The sequence below is a fragment of the Physeter macrocephalus genome, chromosome 2, assembly GCF_002837175.3.
Source record: "Physeter macrocephalus isolate SW-GA chromosome 2, ASM283717v5, whole genome shotgun sequence".
NCBI lineage: Eukaryota > Metazoa > Chordata > Mammalia > Artiodactyla > Physeteridae > Physeter > Physeter macrocephalus.
The window spans coordinates 89,992,057-90,013,355 of record NC_041215.1 but is presented as its reverse complement, the minus strand read 5'-3'; positions in this window follow the sequence as shown (position 1 = coordinate 90,013,355).

Genomic DNA, 21,299 nt, shown 5'->3' with positions numbered 1-21,299 from the left:
ATAAATATTATTTTCCTTTTCAGTTAAAAAACCACTCTACAATTTGAAATTTTTACCTCAGAAGAATTAGACTTCGGGTGTATTAATGTACATCTTTCTAGCCAAACAGAGAATAACTTCAAAGACGACATAGGGTGGCCATCAGCGAACAAAGGAGTGCCAGGCTTGTGCAGAAAGAGTACCCCCTTCCTGATGCAAAGACTGAAAATATACAAAATGCATCAGTAAACATGAGGCCACCTCTGACTGGCAACTACCCCTGCAGCATAGGTCTCTTACCCAAATCCCAGAAACATCAAACATCATGATTGTGTTTGATTTTTACCTTAAAGAATCTTTATAACTAAACAAAGTATTAAGGCATGAGAACTAAGGTAGAACTTCCAAGTTCTCAGAAAACTGAAAGGGTCTGCTTAGAAATGCACAGATGATTCAGTCTCTCTCAGTGGAGTTCACTAGCAGAGAAAATGGTTCAAGGGAGATGTAAGACAATGTACTGCTGGGGAGCTGTTTCTACCACTGATTAACAATGAAAATGGAAAATTATTATAAGTATTGAGTGTGTGACTATAAAGATTTTTTAAAACATCATAAATGAACTTGGATACTCTCAAAATTTCTAAACATTGTCACGTTCCTGTTTTATGTAAGTAGCAATTTTCTATCATAAAGGGTGTCAAAACCAGATATACACTAATGGAAAAATACTTTCAAAAATAAACAAGTGACAGGGCTTCCCTGGTGGCGCAGTGGTTGAGAGTCCGCCTGCCGATGCAGGGGACACGGGTTCGTGCCCCAGTCCGGGAAGGTCCCACATGCCGCGGAGCGGCTGGGCCCGTGAGCCATGGCCACTGAGCCTGAGCGTCTGGAGCCTGTGCTCCGCAACGGGAGAAGCCACAACAGTGAGAGGCCTGCGTACCGCAAAAAAAAAATAAATAAATAAACAAGTGACAAAAATAAAAATAAAAAACATTATGAGATATAGCAAAAGCAGTTTTACAAGGGAAGTTGATAGGAATAAATGCCTACATGAAGAAAAAAGAACTCAAATAAATGACAAACTTACACCTCAAGGAACCAGAAGGAGAAAAAAAAAACTAAGCTGAAAATTAGTAGGAGTAAATAAATAAAGTCAGAGTGAAAATACATGAAATAGAGAAAGACAATACAAAAGATTAATAAAATTAAGAGCTGTTAAAGAAATGATAAATAAAATTGACAAATCTTTAGCTAGAGTGACTCAGATAAATAAAATCAGAAATGAAAGAGGAGACATTACAAATGATACTACAGAATACAAAATATTGTAAAAATTATTATGAAAAATTACAGGGCAAAAACATGGATAACTAGAAGTTGATAAATTTCAATAAACATATAAGCTAAAAAGACTGAGTCATGAAGAAGTAGAAAACTGAACAGACCAATGAGTAAGAAGATTTAAGCAGTAATCAAAAACCTCCCAACAAAGAAAAGCCCAGGACCAGATGGTTGCACTTGTCAATTCCACCAACCTTTAAAAAGGAATTAATATCAATCTTTCTCAAACTTTTCCCAAAAATTGAAGAGGGAGGAACAATTCCAAACTTATTTTACAAGATCAGCATTACTCTGATACCAAGACCAGACAAGGACTCTACAAGAAAAGAAAATTATCAACCAAGATCCTTAATGAACATAGATGCAAAAATCCTCAACAAAATATTAACAATGGCAACAAAAAAATTAACAGCACATTAAAAGGATCATACACCATGATCAAGTGGGATTTTATCCTGGGGTACAGGCTAGTTCAACATACACAAATCAATAAATGTGATACATCACATTAACAGAATTGGGAAACAAATCGTGGGATCATTTCAATAGATGCAAAAAAGGCTCTTGAAAAAATTCAACAACTTTTCATGATAAAAACTGTTAATAAATTTCGTACAGGTGAAATGTAACACAGCCATAATAAAGGCCACATATGACAAGCCACCAGCTAGCAACATATTCAACAGTGGAAAGTTTCTAACATCAAGACGATCAGAAAAAAAGATAAGGATGCCCACTCTTGCCACTTCAATTCAACATAGTACTAAAAGACATAGGCAGAGCAATTAGGCAGAAAAAAGAAAAGGCATCCAAATCAAAAAGGAAGGAAAAATATTGTCTCTGTTTGCAGATGGCATGATCTTATATATAGAAAACCCTAAAGACTCTACCAAAAAAACTGATAAAACTAATAAATAAATTCAGTAAAATTGTGGGAAATAAAATCAATTATACAAACATCAGCTGTGTTTCTATACAGTAAAAATGACCTATGGAAAGAGAAATTAAAAGAACAATCCCACTTAGAATGCATCAAAAAGAAAAAATAGGATAAATTTAGCCAAGGAAGTGAAAGATCTATTCACTGAAAACTATAAATCATTGATGAAAGAAATTGGAGAAGACAAAAATAAATGGAAAGATAGCCCATGTTCATGGATTGAAAGAATTAGTATTGTTAAAATGTCCATACTACCCAAAGTGATCTACAGATTCTATAGCTTTATCTGTATCTATATCTATATCTAGAGCTAGATAGAGATATAATAGAATATTATTCAATCTTAAAAAAGAAGGAAATCCTGCCTTTTGTGACAACGTAGATGAATGTGGAGAGTCAAACAGAGAAAGACAAATACTGCATGGTATTATATATATGTGGAATTAAAATTTAAAAAGTCAAACTCATAGAAACAGAGAGTATAATCATGGTTGCCAGGGGCAAGGGAGTGGGGAAAATGGGGAGGCAGTAAAAGGTACAAATTTTCAGTTATAAGATGAATGTTATAAAAATCTAGTGTATAGCTATAGTTGACAATATTGTATTGTATGATTGAAATTTGCTGAGAGTGGATATTAAACATTCTCACCAACAAAAAAAAATAGTTAACTATGTGAGGTGATGGATGTTTATCAATTTGTGCAAATCTTTTCACAATGTATACCTATATCAAAGTATCACATTGTACACTTCAAATATAGTACAATTTTATTTATCTATTTTAGCTCAGTAAAACTGGAGAAAAACATGTAAAAATTTTGTCACTTTGATTATATATTCAAATTCATTTATTTCTGGCTTATTTTTTTCTGATTAGTCTAGTGATCCATGGGTAAATCACCACCATATTAAGCTATATTGAAGTGTTAGTTTCTGAAATAATATGTCCTGTTGCTCTAAGGAAAAATTGTTATCCAATATATCATCAGCAAGTTGATAATATATTTTTTAGCTATATTTGGTGACTAGTCAGAATTCACATTTTATGATGCCAGAAATATAACAAGAAAGTATGAAAATCAGTTTATATTATTACCATATGCTTATGATATCATAACTACTCTTGATGGGTTTTAGTTTTATTTACAAATATTAAGATAAGTAAAGGTACAGTGAGCGTGATTAAGTAATTACTAACAGATTGTATAAAATTTAGTGTTTCTTATGATTCAACTATTTGGAAAACTTCAACAGCTGTAAATTATGCTTCTTTTAGTTTTATATAGTCAGTATTAATTAAACATGCTAATGTATTTTCCCCTAGATAACCATTTTGGAATGTATAATTGGTTAATTGTCTTTATTAAGAGATATTAGTATGATCATTGCTACAGTAAAATCATAATCAAGAAGACACCACTACCTTTCCTTTGCAGATGACCTTTTTTTTGGACTCTCTTCAAATATGTCACTTCATAAATTTAATTTCAAAGCCAGTCTGACCAGTGTGAAATTATTTGGTAATATTTTTATAACCAGTGTGAAGCCCTTAGTACATGTGTATGTGTGAGAAATTACATCAAAAAGCTAATCATATTCTATCTTTCCAAATGCTTCAGGACATATTAAGAATGACCACAGATTTCTGGGGTGTATTATTTCAAACTGGATATTAAAAAATTGAATAAGGAATATAACTTTGCCTCATTCCTTACTGCTTTTTATAAATCTAAGTTAACTTCAACTGTGGGAATGTTGATAGAATCAGAATCATCTGTAAATTTTTTTCCACCATATGCCTGTAGTTCTCACAATTGTTTCCAGAGCAGCAACAGCTCCATCACTTGGGAACTGGCTGGAAAAGCAAATTTTGGGGCCCTAACCCCAGCCCTTCTAATCAGAATGTCTGGAAATGGATTCAGCAATCTATGCTTTAACAAACACTATATATATATTTCTTATGTCTGTTTAAGAATCACTGCCCTATTCAATTCCCTAACCTCAGAGATAACAATTTTCAAAAGGGGACCTCCTCAATGATTTTGATATACTAATCTATGAAATAGAAATATTATACAAATATCTTAGTTTTGCTACTCATTTTCATAAAAAGAGGATTATTTTTCCTTATTTTATATTTATGAACACATTTAAGGGTATATGTATGAAAATTTGAACTTTGTGTCTGTTTACTTTCAAACCAGAGTTCTTTCTGAATACAGGTCCTATTAGATAATATTAAAGCCATGAATACTGCACTTAAGAAAGTGAAATATGACAATTTATGGTCATTCAGGTCAGCATAAGACAACTTTAATAAGGAGTTTGAACAGATATGGCTGAGAATATATATATATATTTATATATTTTATATTTTATATTTTCTATAGACACATGCTGTAAATCGAACACTCAGGATCATTGCTCTATCCTCTTTTCCTTCCAATCACGTTTTTATCAACTGAAAAAAAAATTTTCCTCCAAAGTAGCCTAACCAGTTAATTTCACACCTGGCCACATAGAAAATGCAAAAATAATAGAGAGGATCTCTTTAAACAGTAAGTACAACAACTATAACCATACTGGCAATTGGTGTCATTTTCCTTAGCCAGAAGAAATGGAGCATGACTTTGCAAGAAAAATTTGAGTTAATTATCATTTATATAACATGGTACCGTAACCTGGGGTATGTAAAAAATTAAAAAACAGAAACCTCAAATAGATAGAATCAGTAGACAAGAAGGGGGAGCTCTCACAGGGCATGATAGCAGAGTCCACAAGGACTAGGCCAATAAAAAGCCACAAACCCTTTGTTTACTACAGCTCCCCAACTTCCTTTTTCCCTCTATAAAAGAGTTCTCCTTCCCTTGCCCTGCAGGGAATTACAGGTGGCTCACCATGGTTGCAGACACCGAATTGCCATTCTCTGCTGATCCCAACTAAACCCATCTTTGCTGGAGAAATATCTGGCAGTCAATTTTTTTAGGTTAACAGTTTGTAACACCAATGATGAGGCAATGAACACTGAAGATGAATGGCAAGTGTAGTTTAGCTAGCCATATGTGAAAGCATTATTTTTCCAATAAATCTGAAAGATGATTAAACCAAATGTGAACATCTATTTCTTATGTCACACATGTTAATTGTTAAATATATTAATAGAGAATACATGCTCATTATTAAAATAAATGGAGAACATTTTAAATATTGAGTGTATTCAGGAATATCTAATAATGTTTTAGAAATCATTTGCTTTAGCTCTAGTCACAACAGTGACTATATCACCCTGTATGTATACACATAAAATAGGAATGAAAATTCAAGAGGCTATAAAATACTTGCAAGCCATTCACATCTGTGTTGGGATGAAATTCAGCCTAGAGAAGAACACACATGAATTGGATTGCCCTTGCCTTCCATTCTCATCACTTGCTTGATCAGCCACTGGATGTTGCCCACAATAATCCACGGAAACACACTCTTATTAAGTATTTCATTTCACTGAAAGTGATGTGAGTGAAAAGAAAACTCTTAGCAGATGTCACAAAATGACTTAAAACCATAATTCAGAATACTTGATATTCTTGACATGACAGATTTTAGGATGGTAAGGAAGTAAGCAAAAATGTTAGACAAGTTTCTTCTAACAGTGTATGAACCTCTAAACAGTTATGTGAAGAAGAACTTCTAATCAACAGAAGAAAGTAATGACAATGGTATACACTGACAAAATATACATATACTTGAAAAAATAGAATATGCTTGAATTTATAAAGAATTTTGTAATGCCTAAGTCATTTGTATTGTTCTAAGAAAAATCAATTACCTTATAAGGTATTCATAATTTTTAGTCACTGAAAAATAGTGTAATCATACAGACAAATCAAAATCACTGGCAATGTACTTTTAAAAGGAAAATGTAACAGTGGAATTACTTTTATTTTTTGCCCTTGGTATGGCAGTCTGCTTATGAATTCAGAATTAATACATCAATGTGTTATTTATTCAAAAATTTCTTGACATATGGAAACAAAGCCTGGGTGAAAATGCATTTCAGTCACCTGGAGAGAAATCTATGAGCTAATAGAATAATCTGTTAATTAAAATATCTAAAATGTCTAACAAAGCTATTTAGATCTAAATTATTTAGTTTCTAGAATTGAGCAACATTCTAAATGCAGTATTATTAGAAATTCTCTTTATTTAGTGTCTCAGTTGTTTCTGAACACAATTTGACAAGTATCCCAGGAGTTACTCCTCCAGCAGATGCTCTCTGTACCATCTCTATCAGCTGTCCAGAGCTCCAAAAAATGAAGACAAAACAATTTCACACTTGTCCTTAAGAATCTCAGACACAGTGTTCTATTGAATTATTTTCAAATGTAGGTTATTATTTTCATGAAACAGATGTTCTAATAAAAATATATAGATATATGAATAATTGCATAGGGTGTCAAAGACTGTATTATTGCCTTTATTTTTATTTATTTATTTATTGTATTATTGCTTTTAAAAAAGTCTTTAAAAATCTATAAGGTTTTTGATATCTTTCCTCTAACTTTAATATGTACACTTTTTTAAACGTACTATCATGAAGAATACTAATCTATTGAGCAAATTAAATTGCTCCAAGAAATGTTTCATTTTCTACTCTGAAACAACCCATTAAACAGCCCATAATTTACTAGAGTAAATGCAGGAAAATTGCTATATTTTGCTGGAAACACTTTAATAATCTTGAACATGAACATGAATATCTTAAACTGTAGTCATACTGGTTTAGTTTTACTTTAGCAGACACAATAATGAGAGTGGAATTAATAAGATGTCTTGAATTTTTCTATAATTCTCAGTTACTACAGAGCAATAACATGTTTTCCCAAAGACAGTAGATAGGGAGTGAGGGTAATTTTCAGGGAAGGTAGACTGGATTTCAAGATGAAGGAAACAAAAAAAGTCTTCATAAAATGCAATCAAATCTTCAGCAATTTAAAAATGTTTTTAGTAAAGGTGTACTTAACATTCAATCCACATTATAGATTAAAATTATATATTGAAAGAGCAGGAATAATATCAGTTATTGCATTTTTTGTTAAATATCTTACTTTAATAGGAAATTAACCAACTTTTACTAGACAACCAAATCAAATTACCCATGTCTTTATACTCCTTCTCATTCTACTCTCATCCTTAATTCAATATTTCAGAAGCAAAATATGTAAATAAGTATGATTGGACTTTACAAGTTGAATTGGTCATGTAAATACTTAAATATAGCATTTACAGTAAAAAGTTCTGCTGAGCCTTCAACATTCTCTCTTTTCCTGTCTTCATAAATATATTCTTCTCAAGTTCAGAACATATTCAGAGCATAACAGCTCAGAAAATCAATGCTGTTCAGCATATGGACACACATATCATTAATTTAATCACTGAAGGAGAAAGAATAAAGCATGATTTTGTTTACATTAGAAATTCTTTTATTTTGATTTAAAATATTTTCAAAAATTTCTATTTGATATTTCTATATTGATGAGCTATCTTTTTTTTCAGTTTTGAAGGGTACCAATAATTAAATATAATGATCAAAGAAAACTTAAGCCTAATATTTTCTTGATATATTCTTAACATATATATTCAAATATGATATATTCTTAAACAGTAGTGTAATATATTACTTACTGTCTTTGTTTGCTTTCCCTCAGAATATACCTAGAGGCAAGGTTTCCAGTGAAAGTAGTTTGTATGGAAGATGATCATAGGAGAAACTAGTAGAAAAATAGTAAGTGTCAGTATAGAGTAGATTATCAAACAAGTATACCTGTAGACAAACTAGAATTCAATCCCACTAAGGAACTGAGAACCACCATAGGATACAGACCTTAGAATTAGTTTGCCTAGGCTACTAGAGGGCTGTGGTACTTTCCACCAACACTCATTCATTATTGGTTGAGGACTGTTAATCCCCTGGCTCTGTCAGCCTGGCCCGCAAGTGCACAGGGTGTCCTCTTTCCACCAGAGAAAACCCGCTGTTAAGGCTTTTTTGATATGTCAACTTAACTAGGCCATAGTCCCTGGTTATTCAGTCAAACATTAATCTAAGTACTGCTATTAAGAGATTTTGCAGGCATAATTAAAGTCCCTCTCAGTTGACTTGTAAAGATTATCCTGGATAATCTGGCTGGTCCTGACTCAGTCTGTTGAAAGGCTTTACACATGGGCCTGAGACTTCTCTAAGAGACAGAAGAAATTCTTCCTGTGTATAAGGTCTTTGATCCTTGCTCATGGGTTTCAGCCTAGCATGTTCTTCCCTTCCTGATTCTGCCTGCCCTAAGGATTTCAGACTTGCTTAGCCAATTCCCGTAATTATGTAAACTAAACCAATGCTTTCATATGTGTGTGCGTGTGTGTGTGTGTATTCTGCTTCTGCTTCTCTGGTTGAAACCTGACTGCTATGTCCCCAAGATGCAGTGTCTGGCAATGGAAAATACACCTGATGTGCATGGAAAGGATGTGTCAAGTTGATAATGGCAGGGAACTAATAGAATCCTCAGACTGCCCAGATACATTCACAGTCCATGTTAAATTCATTTCCTCTTATCACTGATTTCCCAAGGTGACTGCTAATGACATTATGTAAAACACAGATTTACATTAGGGGGTTTAGTAGAATGAACTACAGTAGCTGCTCCTGATTTGCTCCTGAGGATGCAATTGACATTTATCATCTCCCTCTTCTATCATCTATTCCAGGTATTCCTCATCTTTAAGTCGATTGCCAACTTCAGTTGTTTGCCATGAGATTCTACATATCTGCTATACAAATTAATTAAGTCTACATTCAACATATGAAACCTAAGTATGTATATGATGCTTATGTATGGTATGAACATCAATAATACTTTGTCATAGTAATAATCTTGAATCAGTGTAAGCCATCATCCTGTTACAAAAACAGTCATGTGTGATATTTGTGTTTTAATGTATTTAACTATAATCCAGTTATTACACATTTATTAATAAATTAGATATAATTTCTTTTAACTGCAGTCCATAAATGTTTTCTTTCTTTTTTAAAATTTAATTTATTTGTTTTTTATAAACAGGTCCTTATTAGCTATCTATTTTATACATATTAGTGTACTTATGTCAATCCCAATATCACAATTCATCCCTCCACCCACCCCACCACTTTCCTCCCTTGGTGTCCATACGTTTGTTCTCTACATCTGTTTCTCTATTTCTGCCTTGCAAACAAGTTTATCTATACCATTTTTCTAGATTCCACATATATGCATTAGTATACGATATTTGTTTTTCTCCTTCTGACTTATTTCACTCTATATGACAGTCTCTATGTCCATCCATGTCTCTACAAATGACCCAATTTCGTTTCTTTTTATGGCTGAGTAATATTCCATTGTATATATATGTACCGCATCTTCATTATCCATTCATCTGTCGATGGGCATTTAGGTTGCTTCCATGACCTAGCTATTGTAAATAGTGCTGCAATGAACATTGGGGTGCATATGTCTTTTTGAATTATGGTTTTCTCTGGGTATATGCCCAGTAGTGGGATTGCTGGGTCATATGGTAATTCTATTTTTAGTTTTTTAAGGAACCTCCATACTGTTCTCCATAGTGGCTGTGTCAATTTACATTCCCACCAACAGTGCAAGAGGGTTCCTTTTTCTCCACACCCTCTCCAGCATTTGTTGTTTGTAGATTTTCTGATGATGCCCATCCTAACCAGTGTGAGGTGATTCCTAATTGTAGTTTTGATTTGTATTTCTCTAATAATTAGTGCTGTTCAGCATCTTGTCATGTGTCTCTTGGCCATCTGTATGTCTTCTTTGGAGAAATGTCTATTTAGGTCTTCTGCCCATCTTTTGATTGGGTTTTTTTTTTTTAATATTGAGCTGCATGAGCTGTTTATATATTTTGGAGATTAATCCTTTGTCCATTGCTTCGTTTGCAAATATTTTCTCCCATTCTGAGTGTTGTCTTTTCATCTTGTTTATAGTTCACTTTGCTGCACAAAAGCTTTTAAGTTTCATTAGGTCCCATGTGTTTATTTTTGTTTTTTATTTCCATTACTCTAGGAAATGGGTCAAAAAAGATCTTTCTGTGATCTATGCCAAAGAGTTTTCTTCCTGTGTTTTCCTCTAAGAGTTTTATAGTGTCTGGTCTTACATTTAGGTCTTTAATCCATTTTGAGTTTATTTTTGTGTATGGTGTTAGGGCATGTTCTAATTTCATTCTTTTACATGTAGCTGTCCAGTTTTCCCAGCACCACTTATTGAAGAGGATGTCTTTTCTCCATTGTATATCCTGGCTCTTTTGTCATAGACTAGTTGACCATAGGTGTGTGGGTTTATCTCTGGGCTTTCTATCTTGTTCCATTGATCTATATTTCTGTTTCTGTGCCAGTACCATATTGTCTTGATTACTGTAGCTTTGTAGTATAGTCTGAAGTCAGGGAGTCTGATTTCTCCAGCTCCATTTGTTTGCCTCAAGATTGCTTTGTCTATTGGGGGTATTTTTTGTCTCCACACAAATTTTAAGATTTTTTGTTCTAGTTCAGTAAAAAATGCCATTGGTAATTTAATAGGGATTTCATTGAATCTGTAGATTGCTTTGGGTAGTATAGTCATTTTCACAATATTGATTCTTTCAATCCAAGAACATGGTGTATCTCTCCATCTGTTTCTGTCATCTTTGATTTCTTTCATCAGTGTCTTATAGTTTTCTGAGTACGTGGTTGCATTGCCAAAAACTTCCCTCTTTGAACTGCTTTTGCTGCATCCCATAGGTTTTGGATCATGGTGCTTTCATTGTCATTTGTCTCTAAATATTTTTTGATTTCCTCTTTGATTTCTTCAGTGATCTCTTGGTTATTTAGTAAGGTATTGTTTAGCCTCCATGTGTTTGTGTTTTTTAATGTTTTTTTCCCCTGTAATTTATCTCTAAGTTAGGTTCATTAATCTCTTAGGTAGGTGTATTCCTAGAAATTTTATTATTTTTGTTGCAATGGTGAATGGGATCATTTGTTTAATTTGTCTTTCTGACCTTTCATTGTTAGTGTATAGGAATGCAAGTGATTTCTGTGCATTAATTTTGTATCCTGCAACTTTACCAAATTCTTTGATTAGCTCTACAAAATTTAATGGTGGCATCTTTTATGATTCTCTATGTATAGTATCATGTCATCTGCAAACAGTGACAATTTTACTTCTTTTCCAGCTTGGATTCCTTTTATTTCTTTTTCTTCTCTGATTGCCCTGGCTAGGACTTCCAAAACTATGTTGAATAATAGTGGTGAGAGTGCGTATCCTTGTCTTGTTCCTGATCTGAGAGGAAATGGTTTCAGTTTTTCCCCCATTGAGAATGCTGTTTCCTGTGGGTTTGTCATATATGGCCTTTATTATGTTGAGGTAGGTTCCCTCTATGCCAAGTTTTTATCATAAATCGGTGTTGAATTTTGTCAAAAGCTTTTTCTGCATCTATTGAGATGATCATATGGTTTCTATCCTTCAATTTGTTAATATGGTGTACCACATTGATTTTTGTAGTATCTTTGTCTGGTTTTGGTATCAGGGTGATAGTGGCCTTGTAGAATCACTTTGGGAGTGTTCCTTCCTCTGCAATTTTTTGGAAGACTTTGAGAAGGATGGGTGTTAGCTCTTCTTTAAATGTTTAATAGAATTTTAGGTCTAATAGAATTTTAGGTTTCTAAGAATTTGTCCATTTCTTCCAGGTTGTCCATTTTATTGTCATAGAGTTGCTTGTAGTAGTCTCTTATGATGCTTTGTATTTCTGTGGTGTCCATTGTATCTTCTTCTTCTTTTTCATTTCTAATTTTATTGATTTGAGTCCTCTCCCTCTTTTTCTTGATGAGTGTGGCTACAGGTTTATCAATTTTGTTTGTCTTCTCAAAGAACCAGCTTTTAGTTTTATTGATCTTTGCTATTGTTTTCTTTGTTTCTATTTCATTTATTTCTGCTCTGATTTTATGATTTCTTTCCTTCTATTAACTTTGGGTTTTGTTTGTTCTTCTTTTTCTACTTCCTTTAGGTGTAAGGTTAGGTTGTTTATTTGCGGTGTTTCTTGCTTCTTGCGGTAGGATTTTATTGCTATAAACTTCCCTCTTAAAACTGTTTTGCTGCATGCCATACGTTTTGGATTGTCTTGTTTTCATTGTCATTTGTCTCTAGGTATTTTTTGATTTCCTCTTTGATTTCTTCAGTGATCTGTTGGTTATTTAGTAAGGTATTGTTTAGCCTCAATGTGTTTGTATTTTTTACATTTTTTCCCCTGTAATTTATTTCTAATCTCATAGTGTTGTGTCCAGAAAAGATGCTTGATATAATTTCAATTTTCTTAAATTTATTGAGACTTGATTTGTGACCCAAGATATGATTTATCCTGGAGAATGTTCCATGTGCCCTTGAGAAGAAAGAGTAATCTGCTGTTTTCAGATGGAATGTCTTGTAAATATCAATTAAATCTATCTGGTCTATTGTGTCATTTAAAGCTTCTGTTTCCTTATTAAGTTTCTGTCTGGATGATTTGTCCATTGGTGTAGGTGAGTTGTTTAAGGCCCCCACTGTTACTGTCGATTTCCTCTTTTATAAGCTTTAGCATTTGCCTTATGTATTGAGGTGTCCCTATGTTGGGTGTATATATATTTATAATTGTTATATCTTCTTCTTGGATTGATCCCTTGATCATTATGTAGTGTCCTTCCTTGTCTCTTGTAACATTCTTTATTTTAAAGTCTGTTTTATCTGATATGAGTATTGCTACTCCAGCTTTTTTTTGATTTCCATTTGCATGGAGTATCTTTTTCTGTCCCTTTACTTTCAGTCTGTATGTGTCCCTAGGTCTGAAGTGAGTGTCTTGTAGACAGCTTATATACAAGTTTGTTTTTGTATCCATTCAAAGATTGTATCTTTTGGTTGGAGCTTTAATCCATTCACATTTAAGGTAATTATCCATCTGTATGTTCCTATTACCATTTTCTTAATTGTTTTGGGTTTGTTTTTGTAGGTCCTTTTCTTTTCTTGTGTTTCCCACTTAGAGAAGTTCCTTTAGCATTTGTTGTAGAGCTGGTTTGGTGGTGCTGACTTCTCTTAGCTTTTGCTTATCTGTAAAGCATTTGATTTCTCTGTCCAATCTGAATGAGATCCTTGCTGAGTAGAGTAATCTTGGTTGTATGTTCTTCCCTTTTATCACTTTAAATATATCATGCCACTCCCTTCTGGCTTGTAGAGTTTCTGCTGAGAAATCAGCTTTTAACATTATGGAAGTTCCCTTGTATGTTATTTGTAATTTTTCCTTTGTTGCTTTTAATAATTTTTCTTTGTCTTTAATTTTTGTCAATTTGGTTACTATTTGTCTCGGCATGTTTCTCCTTGGGTTTATCCTGCTTGGGACTCTCTGTGCTTCCTGGACTTTGGTGGCTATTTCCTTTCAAATGTTAGGGAAGTTTTCTACTATAATCTCTTCAAATATTTTCTTGGGTCCTTTCTCTCTCTCTTCTCCTTCTGGGACCCCTATAATGCGAATGTTGTTGCATTTAATATTGTCCCAGAGGTCGTTTAGGCTGTCTTCATTTCTTTTCATTCTGTTTTCTTTATACTGTCCCACAGCAGTGAATTCCACCATTCTGTCTTCCAGGTCACTTATCCGTTTTTCTACCTCAGTTATTCTGCTATTGATTCCTTCTAGTGTATTATTAATTTCAGTTATTGTATTATTTATCTGTGTTTGTTTGTTTAATTCTTCTAGGTGTTTTTTCTTTAATTCTTCTAGGTCTTTGTTAAATATTTCTTGCATCTTCTCGATCTTTGCCTCTATTCTTTTTCTGAGATCCTGGACCATCTTCACTATCATTATTCTGAATTCTTTTTCTGGAAGGTTGCCTATCTCCACTTCATTTAATTGTTTTTCTGGGGTTTTATCTTGTTCCTTCATCTGGTACATAGTCCTCTGCCTTTTCATTTTGTCTATCTTTCTGTGAATGTTGTTTCTGTTCCACAGGCTGCAGAATGTAGTTCTTCTTTCTTCTGCTGTCTGCCCTCTGGTGCATGAGGCTATCTAAGAGGCTTGTACAAGTTTCCTGATGGGAGGGACAGGTGGTGGGTAGAGCTGGGTGCTGCTCTGTTGGGCAGAGTTCAGTAAAACTTTAATCCACTTGTCTGCTGATGGGTGGGTCTGGGTTCCCTTCCTGTTGGTTGTTTGACCTGAGGTGACACAACACTGGATCCTACCTGGCTCTTTGGTGGGGCTAATGGTGGACTCTGGGAGGGCTCATGCCAATGAGTACTTCCCAGAACTTCTGATGCCAGTGTCCTTGTCCCCATAGTGAGCCACAGTCACCCCCCCCCAACTCTGCAGGAGAAGCTCCAACACTAGTAGGTATGTCTCATTCAGTCTCCTATGGGGTCACTACTGTTTCTCCTAGGGTTCTCATGTGCACACTACTTTGTGTGTGTCCTCCAACAGTGGAGTCTCTGTTTCCCCCAATCCTGTCAATGTCCTGCAATCAAATTCTGCTAGCCTTCAAAGTCTGATTCTCTGGGAATTCGTCCTTCCATTTCCGGACCCTCAGGTTGGGAAGCCTGACGTGGGGCTCAGAACCTTTACTCCAGTGGGTGGACTTCTGTGGAATAATTGTTCTCCAATTTGTGAGTCATCCACCCAGCAGTTATGGGATTTGATTTTTATTGTGATTGCACTCCTCTTACAGTTTCACTGCAGCTTCACCTTTGTCTTTGGTTGTGGGGTATCTTTTTTGGTGACTTCCAGTGTCTTCCTGTTGATGATTGTTCAGCAGTTAGTTGTGATTCTGGTTCTCTCACAAGAGGGAGTGAGTGCACATCCTTCTAATATGCCATCTTGAACCAATCCCCTAAATATTTTATTTCTTTTAAATGATTTTTATTTGTTACATTTATGGGAGTTTTAAAACAGTTTTCTCTGAGGGCTTCCCTGGTGGCACAGTGGTTGAGAGTCTGCCTGCTGATGCAGGGGACAAAGGTTCGTGCCCCGGTCCAGGAAGATCCCACATGCTGCGGAGCAGCTAGGCCCATGAACCAAGGCCACTGAGCCTGTGCATCTGGAGCCTGTGCTCCACAATGGGAGAGGCCACAACAGTGAGAGGCCCCTGTACTGCAAAAAAAAAAAAAAAAAAAAAAAGTTTTCTCTCACAAATCATCTTTTATTTCAGCTAATTCATGAAACAATTTGAATAAGTCAGCACACTTAATGATCTCAAGATGTCAAATAACTGAGATGTTTAGTGAATGATGAGTTTCTTGAAAAGCATTATAACATAAGATAGAATGGTTTGGATTATTCAATTCTACGCTATTACTTAATATAGCTATGTGAAAAATATGGTTAAAAGCTAAATCTTCTGAAGCAGTAAACACTCAGAAATGGCTGCATAAATCCATTAGATTTACAGCTCTAAAATGTAGAAAAATTTAGTGAAATGAATTTTAATCACATTTCCTCCAAACAGCAAATATAAATAATTATGGGTCAAAAATTAGTGCCCAACTAGCAGATAATGCAACATTATTATAACTAGTTATCTTAAATTAATATCATTTGATAATAATCTAAGTGAAATAAACAGACTAGTATAAATCTATAGAAAAATGAGTTTTATACTCCATATTGCATATAAAAATACTTTTTGATTATTTATAAATGCCTGATTTTTAAAAATTGTAACATTATGGAAAAAATATAAAGACATTTTAAAAAGTCACCTATTCATAGAATCGAAAAGGTAAGTTTTAAGCAAAATACCCATAGAAAAAAATGCATTTAAGTTGTTCTAAAAAATAAAAACTAAGTTATTATAAGACAAAGAATTGGTGGAACTGATATTAAATATACACTTTGAGCTGTGCAATATGCTCCAAGTTCTTACATAGCTGGGGGTAGTTATATGTCTCAATCATGACTAACAAATTAAAAAAAAATAGTCTAATGGAATTAAAACAAAATTGAAACTCATGTGATTGAACCAAGACCTGGAATTGTCTTGCCATTGTAATTGCAGAATACACTAAGTTATTTGAAGGATGAAATAATTCTAAAATGCTGTGACTCATTCTACCTGGAAACAAATATAAATTAGCATTGAGATTCCAGATAAAAGTTATAATTGCCTTAATATCTGCAACAAAAATATGTGGTCAAAAGAAAAATAGTATTTTCTCTAATTTAAAAGGAAAATTGAATAAATATATATTATTAAATATTAGCTATCCAAATATTATAATAATTATAAATGAAAACTTGGTTATATTTTCACATGTAATAAAAAATGCAATCATGAAAGTTTAGAATTAGGTAGTCTTTATCAGGGATTTGGTAACTTTTTTTTTTTTTTTTTGCGGTACACGGGCTTCTCACCATTGTGGCCTTTCCCGTTGTGGAGCACAGGCTCTGGACGCGCAGGCTCAGCGGCCATGGCTCACGGGCCCAACCGCTCCGCGGCATGTGAGATCCTCCCGGACCAGGGCACGAACCCATGTCCCCTGCATTGGCAAGCAGACTCTCAACCACCGTGCCACCAGGGAAGCCCGGTAACTTTTTTTTAAAGGCAAATCTAGTTTATCCTGAAGTACAAATAACAGGCTCTAATGATAGCTAGTCAGCATGTTATTGAATAAATACATGATTGGCCTTTAAGAGGCACTTGAATCTTCTCTTTCATCTTCCCCCACTCCTCATAAATTGCCCCCACTCTAATTCATCCCCAGTGAAGATCAAAGGCAAATCCTCTACATTTTAAAATAGGAGAAGTGAAGAATAACTAACTTTGATCAATTTGATTCAAGCACACAGGGCTGAACCAATTTTTTAAAAGGTAGAGACATTGAATTTGTTACAAAGTCAACATATATTAGTAACACATCTTTTCTTTGCTCTCTTCCTTCAATGTATCCATTATAAAAGATCTTGGTTCAGGCCCAGATGTTTTTTCCCCCCTTCTTTGGATTTTGTGTCATTCAAGGAGCTACTGGGGTATGCCTGCTGCATATACTTGGTTGAAGATTGGTGCTGATATCTTAGTTATTCCTTTGGAAGCATTAAAACTACTACATGCCCACTCATTCTTCCCCTACCTCTTTCTGATTTCACTGCTTTTTTATTAATAGGCATTTTTTTTTCATTGAATACGTTTTAAGTCTCATGTTTGGACTTAGGAAAATCTATAAATTTGGGAAGTGTACTACTTTTATTTTTAGGACATGCAAACTGATTAAGTTAGCTAAGTAAGGTTTTCTTGAAATGACCTACAAAAGTTTACAGTGTTCTGGAATTGGATTATGAGGCCAAGAGCAAACCAGTAATATAGTGTTCTTTGACTTGTTTTGCCATTGCTCTCATACTTATATTTTCCTTTAATTGTAGAAAGAGGGGGACATGACTGAAATCACATTAAGAATGTATCCTGAATTCTTGCAAATATTTAGGAATAACTATATAAATATTTTACTGGAACACAATAAATAATATTTATAGGGAAAAGTGATATTTATCACTGACTTTCAGAAACTTATTGAGCATTTACTACATTTAAGGTACTGTTCTAAGACAAATAATACAAGCAGTATAAGAAAAGTACTGTTCTTATAGATCACAATTATGAAGATGAGATAATAAGAAATAAGTAAAATAGAAAGTGATAAATGTTTATACATATCTCTATTATCAGTGCTTTATGTTCACAGTGAAAGCTCAAGACCCTGAAAGATCACATAGAATAGTCTGAATTATAGAAAGATGATATCATCCTTAAGATAATTTTAATAGTCAGATTATTTTATGTAAAGTGATGATTATTTGTTTTCCATGCAAGAAAGTTATACAAACTCTCTAGTCTCCAAAATGCTACCATTCACCAGGTTTAAAGAATAATAAGAGATTCAAATTTAAAAAACAGAGAAGAAGACAGGACTCAGCTATAACACTGCCAATGATGGAAGGAAGGGAACATGAGAAATAAAACTAAGGCTAGAAATCCAGTATTGAATGAGAAGCACCAGTGAGACTCTGACCTAGGAAATAACATAAGGGGAAAATAGAATATCTTTTAATGCAGTCATAAAATTTTAGCTGAACTTTTCAATAAATGTCTTTATTGAGTAAGGCATTATTTAAAATGATGTATTTGTTTTACTGATATGTAATTTTCTCAATTTGAAAATAAGGTTGTTTCATTATAGCTCTTAATATTATATTATTTAAATAAGACCAGCAATGTATTTAACACAATGAAATACTTCTTAACGCTGTTAATTCATTTTAAAATTTAATTTTAAACAAGGACTTTTCATCCTTTTCTTTCTCTCCTTCTCAGCAGCCAGAGTGAAAATGAATGATCCTACCTCTTCTAGTTTTAAAAATTCTTTCAAGGCATGCAATATAGTGCTTACAAGTGCATGCCAGGCATACAGAATCCAGAGAGCTTCCATAGTCTATAAGCCCCAGCCAGTAAGGCAATGATTTAAAACAATTAATTGGCCTGAGTCAAGGGACATTGACTGCAGTGGAACCAGGAAGACTAATGCTTTCTTGGCCTTGCTCTCCTTATATCTAAAATGAAGAAGTTCATAACTTAAATAGCATGCTTCATAAAGAAGGTATTGGTGGATTCTCCTCACTGTAATGTAGGAAGGCTATGATTTCTATTTCACCCCTTGTGCTATTACATCAAACAAGATTTTCCCTCTTAGGATTTACTACACTATACGTTTCTCCTCATAGCAAATATTTTAAGAGAAATAATTGATACAATGAATAGTTATGAAAACTTAGGTAGCATATGACAGTAAAATTAAAAAGGTGGCATAAAATTGGTAATTTTGTGAAGTTATTCAGAACATCTTAAAGGAAGTTCAGCAGATGCTGTGCTTGCTCACTGTCTACAAGAACCAGACATTATGGAAGATGGTCTTCTGTGTTGAAACAAGAAAAATAGCTTGAACAATTGATTTTCCTAATTTATTTTAGTGATGTGTATGTTGTCTTTTGAATGCTGAAGTGTTAAGAAAGAGAGAGAGAGAAAGGTATAATGTGGAATCTCTTAAATTAAAGGAAATGTTGGGGTAATCAATCAGAATTTATCTCAAAATTCTTGCTGCAAAAATTTTAGTTCACCAGGAGTCATTATTTAATGTTACTTATTACTTATAATTTTGAGAAAATATGAATTAGTTCAAATAAAATGCAAATTAAAACTAACCCATAAAATATTCAGCCAAAGAAAATATATTTGTTAATATGTGGGATGTGATATTTAGCTATTTTAAAAGATTTAGTGATATCTGACCTTTGCTTCCTCAGTGTGCATATCTGAGGCATTTAATGAAATGCATTATTTTGATAAATGAAAACTTGCTTATTTCCACAGGGTATCAAGATCACAGGGTATCTTCCCACACAACTTCATTTCCACATTGTTCACCATCCCTGGCATCCCAAACCATCCATTCTTTTCCTGGGAATTGAAGAGTTTGTAATACATACGTAAGATAAATATTACCCTGAGTATCCATTAAAACCAACCAATATTGGAGTTGAGTTCTCAGCAGGGGAATTAAATTTCTGAAATTTAAGGATTTAGACATATGTTTGAACAAAAACAGGAAAGAATTCTCTGGGACTAACACAATAACTAATTTAAGGGCAGCATCTTTGGATGTAGGGAAAACTATAACTTGCTCAGAAGATAAATGTTTAAGGGGCTTTAGAAAGGGAAAAACTGCTAAAACCTGTCATAATGCATCAAGAAATCAAGCCTGTCTTAGCCAATTTGCTGTACTGGATCCATGAGGAGACAAGGTGCCAATATAGCAAATTATACTGAACTTGTACTCTCTTACCTCTTATCAGGCTACCCTCACTTTACCTGGAATGAGACCCAGATTAATATTCTAAATCATGAATTTTATCATTCCCAATCCATTCTAACTTCTTTATAAGTAGCACAGTAATGTTTAAAAAAAAATAGAGAGTCTGATTAATCTCGCAATTAGTATCCCATCTGTTAGCAGATATAATATTAGGAGCTGGTTCTATTTGCAAGTCCCCCAACATACATGTTGTAGAAATGGTTTCCACACTACCTCTTTTCTATCAAGGCAGAAAAGTCATAAAAATATATGTTTAATATTTTTCTTTACATTCAGATTTAAAGTTGCTAGTTAAGGAGTCTAGGTACTTTAACTTTCCATTTATTCCTGAAAGTCACTTTCAGGAAATGATCACTTATATATTTTCTGGAAAGTCTAACCCTGACTGGACTTGTAAAGAATTGGTAGCATCATAGAGATTGTTCAAATCCTTCTCCTTGAAGAGGATTATCACTCTAGAAAAGAGAAAAAAATGAAAGCAATCTCAATTTTTCCCCTTTTCACACTGGTATATAAAATGAGTATAATTAGATTACCCAAACATTTAAATAACATGGAAACAAGCACCATATAAATGGATCTTTGATTAAAATTGTCAAAATGAACATATTTACCTATAGTTTATTCTATGTATATATTGGAATGACATTTGTGACCGTGATCACTCTAGCAAAGTAATTAACATAGTTGCAAGTAAAAGCATTAATCTTGCCATAAAGTCATTTTTCCTCACTTTAGAAACTTTAAACTTGCACACTATATTAATCTGATACCCAGCTGTCAAAAAATGTTTTTCCCCCTCAGATTTATAAGTAAATTCCACATGTTTATTCAAGTAGAGTATTTAAGAATATTTTGACCTTTCTTGAGTTTAATGAAAACTTTTACTTAGCATTCTGGTTTGTAATAAAAATATAAAGCATTACAGGACATGCTAGGCCACATGGGAGACGTGTACTGTGAGCAAGTACTTCTGTCTCCCTTCCCTATGTGAAGCCAAGAGCTAGAGAAAGAAAGAAAGAAAAAGAAAGAAAGAAAGAAAGAAAGAAGAAAGAAAGAAAGAAAGAAAGAAAGAAAGAAAGGAAGGAAGGAAG